The sequence below is a fragment of the Acinonyx jubatus genome, chromosome B4, assembly GCF_027475565.1.
Source record: "Acinonyx jubatus isolate Ajub_Pintada_27869175 chromosome B4, VMU_Ajub_asm_v1.0, whole genome shotgun sequence".
Classification (NCBI taxonomy): Eukaryota; Metazoa; Chordata; class Mammalia; order Carnivora; family Felidae; genus Acinonyx; species Acinonyx jubatus.
This window is the reverse complement of record NC_069387.1, coordinates 3,392,073-3,401,959: the sequence shown is the minus strand read 5'-3', so window position 1 is coordinate 3,401,959 and position 9,887 is coordinate 3,392,073. Positions and strand designations below refer to the sequence as shown.

Below are 9,887 nucleotides of genomic sequence, written 5' to 3'. Positions count from 1 at the left end.
TTCAGGGGCACCGGGGTGGCTCTGTGGGTTGAGCGTCCGACTTCGGCTCAGGTCAGGATCTCACGGTTCGTGGGTTCGAGCCCTGCATCGGGCTCTGTGCTGACAGCTGGGAGCCTGGAGCCTGCTTCGGATTCGGTGTCTCCCTCTCTGTCTGCCCCTCCCCTGCTTACGCTCTGTCTCTCTCTCTCTCTCTTTCTCAATAATAAACATTTTAAACAATTAAAAAATAACAACTTTTAAAAATGGGGAAGATTCCATAGTCACCATACCATCTCATCTTCTCCCTTAAAAAAGAAAAGAGTGTTATTCCAGATTCCTCGTTTTACACCCAGGAAACTGAGGCCGGGAGAAGGGATGTGACCAGGAGCGCATTGTGGGGCATCTCATGGCGCCTGAGGCCTCCTGCCTCTCCAGCGATCCCCCGATCCCCCAGATGCGGCTGCGACACAGAAGTTTTCACTCATCAGAGGATCCCTTCCTGAGGAATTGTTTGGGAAGGAAAGGAGAAGAGAGAGTGCGGGAAAGGTGGGGAATTCAGATCGCCCGTGATGGCGTGATGGCGTGTCGCATGCTCCTGCTGGGTCACAAATCTTGTCTGCACTCACGCCCGAGGGAGAGGACAGCATCCTACTCATTTCAGAAAAGGAAGAGAAGAGAGTATTAGTCAGAAGCTGTCATTTGGGTACGCTTTTTATTTTTTTCCGGGGAAGCGCTGGGGGGATGGGTAGAGGAGACCCCCTCATTCCAGATTTAAAAAAGGAAGGCGTCCTAGAAGTGACAGGTGGGAATATCGTCCACCACTGTTTGTTCAGCTTTCGCCAAGTTAGAGGTCAACCTCCAGTTGTCGATGGGGGGAAAAGTCTAGTGAACAAAATATCCTTATCGTTAAATATTATCTTGCAAAAATATTTACTGGGGGGTAAACGTAGAACATTGTGTTGATAATGAGACGCACAAAATTCGAAACTGCGGCCAATCCCACGAAACAATACCCAGGAAGAGGCTTTGTTTCCATCAGCCCTGGTGGGCCCGTGCTGGTATTTAGAGGTTTGCCTGCGGCCCTGGTCCTTGTCGTGAGCTTCCGGCTTCACGGGCCACCATGCTTCTTGGCCAAATGGATTATTTTTTATTACTCTCCCAGGGTGAATGTAAAAAAGCTTTTAGTGTACATCATAACCTAAGCGTCACTCCTGAAAATCAAACTGGGTTAGAGCCGTATTCCTGTTTGGGAGAACATTCTCACTCCCCCCATGTTTGTTCATCTCATTTCCTGAAAGCCTGGGTGTATCCCAGACCCTTCGTTCCCAGTGAGGAGGGCAGTGAAAACAGACGCGTGCAGCAAGGATCAGGACAACTCGGGGTGGAGGATGAAGTAAGCTCTGTGCGCCCCAGGAGCTCAGAAGCAGCAGTCTGGATGGATTCCCCTCTTGCACACCGCCCGCCCGAGCGTCGTATCCAGGGGCCTGGGGTCACCATCCCGCCTGGTGCTGTGGACGCATCCTGTGCTCAGTCCTTCATGCCCAGATTGCTGCCGTGGCCTCCTGGCTGAGTCCGCGTCCCGGTTCATTCCACCCACCTGCACCTGCTGAGCCTCCCCAAACCCACCCTCCTCCAGGGAAGCTGGTCTCCAGGACACCCTCTCTGAAAGAGGACTTCAGCTGCCTCCACTTTGGCCACAGACTGTCTAGTTGGGGTCTTTCCAGCTCGTCCCTGGGCTCAGAAGGAAGATACTGTAGGCAAAGCAGCCCCTGATGGAACTAAAGTGCCCGCTCACGCGGCAAGGACTGTCCCCAGCCAGTAAGATCCCGCCCGTGACTGACCCCAAGACAGCGGTCTGTTTGACCTTCCCTGTCCACCAGCAGGTGCCCACCCACCTTTGCCCCACATTTTCTGTATGTAAACCTGCAAGTGTGTGCAGTACCTTGGAGATAGTCAAAAATATTTAAACACCTCTAGTTTACACAATGAAATGCAGAGGCATCGGGGGTTGGGGGGGGGGGGAGCCCTGGCTGCCAAGAAGTCGCCAATGGCACCTTCCAGGCAGACATGCTGTGCAAGGTGCATTTGAGCCTTTGACAATGTGTTTGGACAGTGTGGTCTAGGTGGGTAGATAATAGAATGAGAAACAGAGGTTTAAAGCATCCATCAATCCAAATTTTACAGCCATTACTGAACTTTAAAACGCATTTCTCTTGAAGGCGGAGAAACTCAGGCTCACGTGGTTGAAGGATTTCCGTGAACATCTAGGCAGCTGAGTTAGAAGTAGGACCCAAGCATCCAGGTCCCATCCAGGGCTGTGCCCCAAGCCCCCGGGCCTCTGCATTTTATCTTGTAAACTATAGTGTTTACATATTTTTGACTAGCTACAAGATACATACTCATTTTCATATCAGTGAAAAAAATAAAAGGAAAAAAAAAGAAAACAACTCACCACGCGGTGTTAACCGTAGTCACAGATCCTACCAGGCTTTCCATTGTTTTCCCCTTACCTGGTTTTACCACACAATCTTATTTTGCTGTTTGGAACCTGACTCTTTCTTATAAAAGATCATGAATATCCTTTCAATTCAATGCGTCTGACTCTACAAGACCCTGTATCCAAAATCCCTCGGACTTTCCTAAGGGATCAGAGCAATCAAGGTGTCTTTTGTTAGGTTAATGAAGTGACTTTTGGACCCCTTCGGAGGTTGGGGCTGGTTGCCAGGGGAAGGGACCAGGTGATTGGAACTTTCAGTCCCACCCCCTCAGACCTCGGTGGAGGTTGAATCCATCACCAAGGTCGATGATGTAATCAAGCATGCCGAGGTAATGAGGCCTCCATAAAACACCAAAGGAAGGGCTTAGGAGAGCTTCCAGGTTGGTGAACACGTGGAAATTGGGGGAGAGACAGGTCCCCTGAAAAGGATGTGAGTTCCATGTGCTCTGGCCATACCTCATCCCACGCATTTCTTCCATCTGGCCCGTTCCCAAGCTGTATCCTTCCAGGATAAACCGGTGATCTGGTAAGTGAAACGTTTCTTTGGGCTTGCGAGCCACTATCGAATTAAATGAACCCAAGGAGGCGGTCATGGGAGCCTCCGGTCCACAGTCCCGTCGGTCAGAAGCACAGGGGACAACCTGGACCTTTGACCAGCGTCTGAAGTGTGTGTGTCGGGCAGATAAATCTAGTGTATTTTATAGTCTCCATGTTGATGGGTGTTTATACTGTCTCCAACTTCATTATGCTTTCAAGGTAAACATTTCCCTCACAGTTTTATATTGGCGTTCCTTCCGCTTGTGAGTGAATTCCTGAGACGTGGGTACACGGCTGAGAGCAATAGAGCTGTGATATTTATTTCATAGGCTGGTTTCCAAGTCTAACAGACTTTTAAGCAAAAGTCTGCTGTGGCACGCTTTTGAGTTTGATAGTAAGGTCTTACTTTATTATATATTCTATATTATATAATATTATGTTATATAATACTTTAATACTTATGTATTCTTGTACATTAGATGCGTGTCTTTTTGCCCAGTGTTCCCTCTGTTTCATGGGGACAGGACGGAAAGAAGCACCTTCTGAGGGTGGAAGGGGGTGGTCTTCTTTTCTGTCACGCCCATCACCTGTTTGAGAATGCAGCTAAAGTAAAAAGCAGGAAGAAAACCACAGGCCCAAAATGGAGTCACTTGTGCTAGCTCAAGTAACCAGACTGGGCCTTTCTGCCTGCTCTAACTGCAGTTTCAACCTCCTCCAGGAATGTAGACTTAACTGGTCATCTGGGAACTTGGCGGTCTGTACCTTGAGGTACTCTGTCGTCGTCTGGGCCCTCACCATCCTCCCCAACCCCCACCAAAGGAGGATGAGGTCACTGGCACTGTAGACTTCCTGCCCCTCCCCCTCCCCGAAACCTCACTTTTCTTTGGCTAATAATAACTTCTTGCCCCACCCTCTTTCCTATGGAAAACTTGAGTGTTATGCACCTCTTCTGCTCGCTAGCTGGGAGGCTGCCCTACTCACGACTCACTTAATAAAGCCAACCACATCTTCAAATGAATTTTTGTTCTTAACAGTGACAAGACTGTTATGAGAAATGAAGGATTTGGGAAAATAATTTAACTCTGAAGATTAAGAACATTGCGGTTCATGGAGTCCCCAATTAACAGAGATTATTGGTTCTAATGAGTGACGACTGGAAAAGGGACAGCTACCTTCAATGTATGGCAAGAATGACGTGGTCTGCCAGCTCTCGGGTGTGTGAAGGCCCAGTGCTTGTAGATCTCTGTGAATGAGGTCTCATGCACCAGGAGCAAATGAAAGGACACAGTCCTTTATCACCTGACTGGCTGGCGATAAATATTCTGGGGGATTATAGGGATGGGTAGTGACTGTAAGATTTTTAGAAGCACAACAATGTTTTTACATTGTAATTTAATGAAGAGCTCTTTTGAAAGCCTGGGATTGTTTTAATATGACAGAAGATGGCAGGGTAAAATAAATGTTTCTCACTTTCAGTGCTGGAGGTCAAGGGCAAAGCCTTATTCATCCCGGATCAGCAACACCTCTATTGGTGAGTGCCCAATCAATGTTCACTGGTGTCGCCGGGATGGATAATTAATTGTCCTTCCTCCCTATTCATTGAAGCTCCTTTATGACTCTCCTTCCTGCACATTTAATCCAATCAGCATTATTGATAAAGATATTATGCGAGGCATTGTCATTGTTTCAACCTTCCTTCTCCTCCCATAAATCCTACTTCCTGTATGATATTGATGGTACAATTTCAAAATGTCAAGACAGTTTTTTACAGGAGTCTGAAAGTTAATTGAGAAAAATAGGAAGATGAAGAAAATGACAGGCATAGATAAAATAGACGAGTCCAGGAAAGATAAAACAAATAATAAAATAAATCATTTTAACCAAAGAAAAGTAAATACTAGAAGTTATAAAAACAAAACAATATTTTTCTTTTTTTAAATTTATTCTTATTTTTTGAGAGAGAGGGAGTGCAAGTGGGGGAGGGGCGCAGAGAGAGAGAGAGAGAGAGAGAGAGAGAAAGAGAATCTTAAGTAGGCTCCACACTTGATGAGGGGCTCAACATGGGACTCGACCTCATGACCGGAAGATCATGACCTGAGCCGAAATCAAGAGTTGGGATGCTTAATCAACTAAGCCGTCCAGGTGCCCCAACAGTATTTTTCAAGCTTAAAGAACACGAGCTTGTAGACCAGGAGACCCACAAAAATACCAAACTATTCAATTCAAAGACCCACATCTAGACACGTGCTTGCCTTTCACATAACCTAGATTAAAAGACCCACATCTAGGCACGTGCTTGCCTTTCACATAACCTAGATTAAAAGGAGTTACTAAAATATTCAAGGCTGAAAAAAAAATCACTAAAATAAATAAGTACATACACACATACATACATTGCATCAGCAGTATTGGATGCAAAATGCAATAAAGCAAAGCTGTCAAATTATGGACAGAAAATTATTGAAGTATTTGTTGGATATAGCTACTCTGTCTTTTGCACCTACACTAAGGATATTTATTCTACGTAATAGTAATGCATTAAGCAACACACTTAGACACGATCACTCCTCTGCCCATTTCAGGTGTTTTGAGCTATTAGAGGAGAAATCCTAAGCAAATGATTATTTTGGTTTTCTCTTAAAACTTCATCATCAACAGGAGTTAATGTGGGTAAAGAGGACACACTGATTTTTTTTTTCCCTCTGCCAAATTTCCACTCATCTGTTGACATAGATAGCCAGTAACAGTCTTCCTTTAAAGCTTTACAGACTTTCAGGTTTCTTTCCTGAAGGTTAAAATATTTTTACTCATTCATTCATGCATTTACTGAACAAGCATTTATGGAAGGCACACCATACACCATCCTCTGTGATAGGGCAGCTGGTGCATAAGTCAAATAAAGTGCTTGTCTTGTCTTGACAGACCCTACCATCTGTAACCTGAGTGGGGGTAGTCGCTCCAATAGCCACGCAAGAAAATGGGTGATGAAAATCCAACTTGATTAGCGCTATGGTCTAGTATGAAAAGTGGGCTGAAAAGCTCACGGGCTGGCTGGCTGTTTCAAATAGGAAATAGGGACAGCAGAGAGATCTTCCTGGAGGTGATGACATTGTACAGCAGTCTGGAATTTTAAAAAAGGAGGTATCTAGTTGAAACAAACCTAAGAAGCTGGAAGAACTTTTCTGCACAGAGGAAGTCTTAAATTCACAGTCTAGATGCCAGAGGCTTGTGGTGCATAAGGACCCCCTCTTGGGTGAGGGCTTAGAGACGGGGGAGAGGCGAGCTCAGCAGGGCCTAGATCAGTAACACCTTGACTAACTTGCTAAGTAATTTGGACTTTCTTTCTTCATGCCCAGCATGGAGCCCAACGTGGGGTTTGAACTCATGACCCTGAGATCAAGACCTGAGCTAAGATCAACAGTCGGATGCTTAACCGACTGAGCCACCCAGGCGCCCCACAAGTAATTTGGATTTTATCTTGAAGAAAGATCCTGGAAGCATTGAAATGTTTGAATGGAGGAGAGACGTAATCAAATGCATGGTTGATTAGAAAGACGCTCTGGTGAGTATAATATTTAACCTTGGGCAAAGAGGTCAGTTAGGCTGTTTCCACGGAACGGACAAGAATGATGGAAGAATAAACCATAATATGAAATCAGCAAAGAGAGAAATAGAGGATTCAAGAGATATAGCCATGGTCATTTTGAGAGGATTTCATGGTCAATTGTTATATGGAGCTTGAGGGGAGAAAGAGGGCAAGAATAATTCTGGGGTCTCTGGACTAAGCAGTTGGGTAGGTGGTAGGCGATTTTGAAAAAAAATAGGGGTACGGGATAAATTTCAAGATAAATTTCACTGGGCACTAGAGGGAGGAGTTCATTTTCTTTTTCAAACAAAAGGTCTCATATTTATTACTGAACCAACAGAAGCAGAAACATGGAAACAGAAAAATCATTTTCCCCATAAAACATCCAGTTGTTTGGGCGACGTTTGCAGAGTGCTACTAAGAAGAGCAAAGGACCTCGACACAGCATAAATCTGTGTGCTATCTCCTGTGTGACTCCTTACGGACCAGCCTGTTCTCGAGTGTTTCCATGGAAACAGTTGGTGACAAAAGTATAGCGTTGGGAAAGATTCACCTGGGAAGATGTGTGAGGAGATCATCTAGGGAGCTCTAACTCTCTGGGGGGAGCAGGGGAAAAGGATTCCAAGGATGACCGAAACTGTGGAATACCAGAGAGGGAGCAGAGAGTTCCAGAGTATGGGAACAGACAAAGTTTCAGAACAGAGACTGGCTAGCAGCCTTTCATTTTGCAGAGACAACTAGGAAAGATAACTATAGAGTTTGTTGTTGTATTTATCAGCGAAGAAACCATCGATGCCCTTAAGCAAGACTTTAGTCATACAGAGAAAGACAGATGCCATATGTTTTCACTCTTACGTGGATCTGGAGAAACTTAACAGAAGACCATTGGGGAGGGGAAGGAAAAAAAGAAAAAAAAAAAACAGTTAGAGAGGGAGGGAGCCAAACCATAAGAGATTCTTAAAAACTGAGAACAAACAGGGTTGATGGGGGGTGAGGGGAGGGGGGAAAGTGGGTGATGGGCATCGAGGAGGGCACCTGTTGGGATGAGCACTGGGGGTTGTATGGAAACGAATTTGACAATAAATTTCATATTAAAAAAAAAAAAGAAAAGCCACCATCAAAAAAAAAAAAGATACATTTACCATAAATAATTCTGTGTCTGAAAACATGTTGTAAAAGGTTTTAGGATACAGCTTTTGTCACTTTTTACTTTTGGAATGTCCATTTCCATATTAGAGAACATCTCGGTGTCTGTGCTTCATGAAATCTTCCCCATCCTCATCTAAGACACCGGCCATTCTTTTTTCAACTCTTTTATTGTGCTGAGTTTTCTTTCTCTCTTCTTCCAGTTCCGTTCTGTTCTACTATCCCCAGCCATTTGCTGGGATAAAAAATACAATCCTTTCGTTTGAATGTTCATTTTGTGGCTCTTTTGGCCTTCCTTCCTCCTCCCTCCTCTCTCTCCTCCTTCCCTCCCTCCTTCCTTCCTTTTTCTTATCTGAGTTTTTTTTCTGACGTCTTACTCTTTACAGTTCCATTATTGACTTGGTGAATCTTAGATTCTTCTACATTTATTCTAGTATCTCCAAATTTGTTCTGCCTTTTTAGTATCCATCTCTTGATTTTACCAATTTCAAAACTCACAGAAAGGCTCAAGATAATGGTTGCTAAAGCAAGCCATTCTCCATGGAAAGCCTTGCCTGGAACAGTGGATTTAGTCGGTCATGTATTTTGCTGAATGCTTACTGGGTGCTTTTCATTCTGGTAGACTGAGGAGGGTTGATATTAAAAAATGATGTGGAATTCTCCAATTTAATGGAACAAATACCACTACTAAAATTTGTCAGATAATTAGCAAGCATTATTCAGTTTAGCATAAGAGTATATTTTATATATTAAAAATATATTAACATATTATTAATATATTTATATTTTTGTATTATATTACATGTAAATATATGTAATTATAATATATAAATATTAAAAATATAATATTTAAATCATTACATTTACATAATTTATTAATTTGTATAACATATAAATGATAATATATGTAATATGTTAGTATATATTTAGAATACATAAAATGTATTTCTATGCTATATATATTTGTAATATACACTTGTTTACTCTGGTTTTCCTTCATTGGGAATGAATTCTTGGAACAAGAGAACACGTTATTTAATTATTAGATTGTGTCACCATGTATTAAATTTTACTCATTCTGGTGAGATGGAAAATTCTTTGGGAAGGATCCAAAGCTCTTAATATCCAAATTGCTTCTACCATAGGCTCGGCCACAGTGGTTGGTTCTCAATGGAGGACTAACGAAGTCAGAGGACGCTCCTTAGAAATACACAATCTTATTGCCAGCTGGTGCTCCGACCTGGAATTGTGACCTATTCCCATGGAGATCTGGATTTGATCTCCTGTGAGACGAAAGGGGATTTTGTGAGAGACCAATCTGGCCTGAGTGGCTTGCGGACTGTTGCCTTCCTTGGAGTAACTGTACTTTGGTTTTCTAAGGGAAGTGGGATCCCTTAGAATCCCTCCCCAGTGGGATGCATTCCTAGTTCACAATCAAGTGTCGAGGAGAAAGAGATTCCTAAGGGTGAACCTCGAGACTCCAAGCCAGGCAGAAAGCCAGAGCCTTTAGATCATGGTGTGAACACAGAAATCTGCTCCTTAGTTGTGCAAGGCGTCTTTGACCCATCAGAAGACACTTCACAATCCTTTTCTCATCTCTGGTCTAGAATTAAATGATTAATGCAGCTCAGGAGCTCAGCACCTGCATGGCATTTAATAAAGTTATATAAAGTGGTATTGTTATCAAGCTATTCTTGACTGTAGGAGGCTTCCCCATTGAGATGGTGCCGGAACGTGCCAAACTATGGGCGTTTCCCCCACCTCACACTGTGCCGTCATTGGGACCCCACACACGTCACTCCTGGATCCACCTGCAGTCTGAATTGTAGGAACTGGGTGATTCCAGGATGATAGGAAACAGACGTTTTGACGACTGTGGGGTTGCTTCCCAAGTGGTGTAGAGTACGTTCTACCCCCACCCAAACATTTATTTCTATACTCTGTCTGGTAATGTCTCAGGTCACTGAACCCCCGTAGGAAGGTTGGAGGGAACTGTACTTCTAAAAGTTGAGAAATTTGGTTTGAAGAAATCCAAAAGGTGGGAGAGGCACTCTGCCTGGGTACAGTTTGGAATGGGAAATAGCCATAAGTTCCTTGAGTGCAAAGACCATCTGTTCACAACAATGTGTGCAATGCTTATCA

The 9,887-nt window shown here is 43.8% G+C and overlaps 1 long non-coding RNA gene across 1 annotated transcript; it reads left to right on the top strand.

The window, feature by feature from the left end:
- Positions 1 to 200: 200 nt before the first annotated feature.
- Positions 201 to 9,420, top strand: LOC128316264 (uncharacterized). Its single transcript, XR_008299864.1, has 3 exons — positions 201 to 3,002; positions 6,370 to 6,575; positions 8,891 to 9,420. It is a non-coding gene; the product is annotated as an uncharacterized LOC128316264 (long non-coding RNA).
- The last annotated feature ends 467 nt before the right edge of the window (positions 9,421 to 9,887 follow it).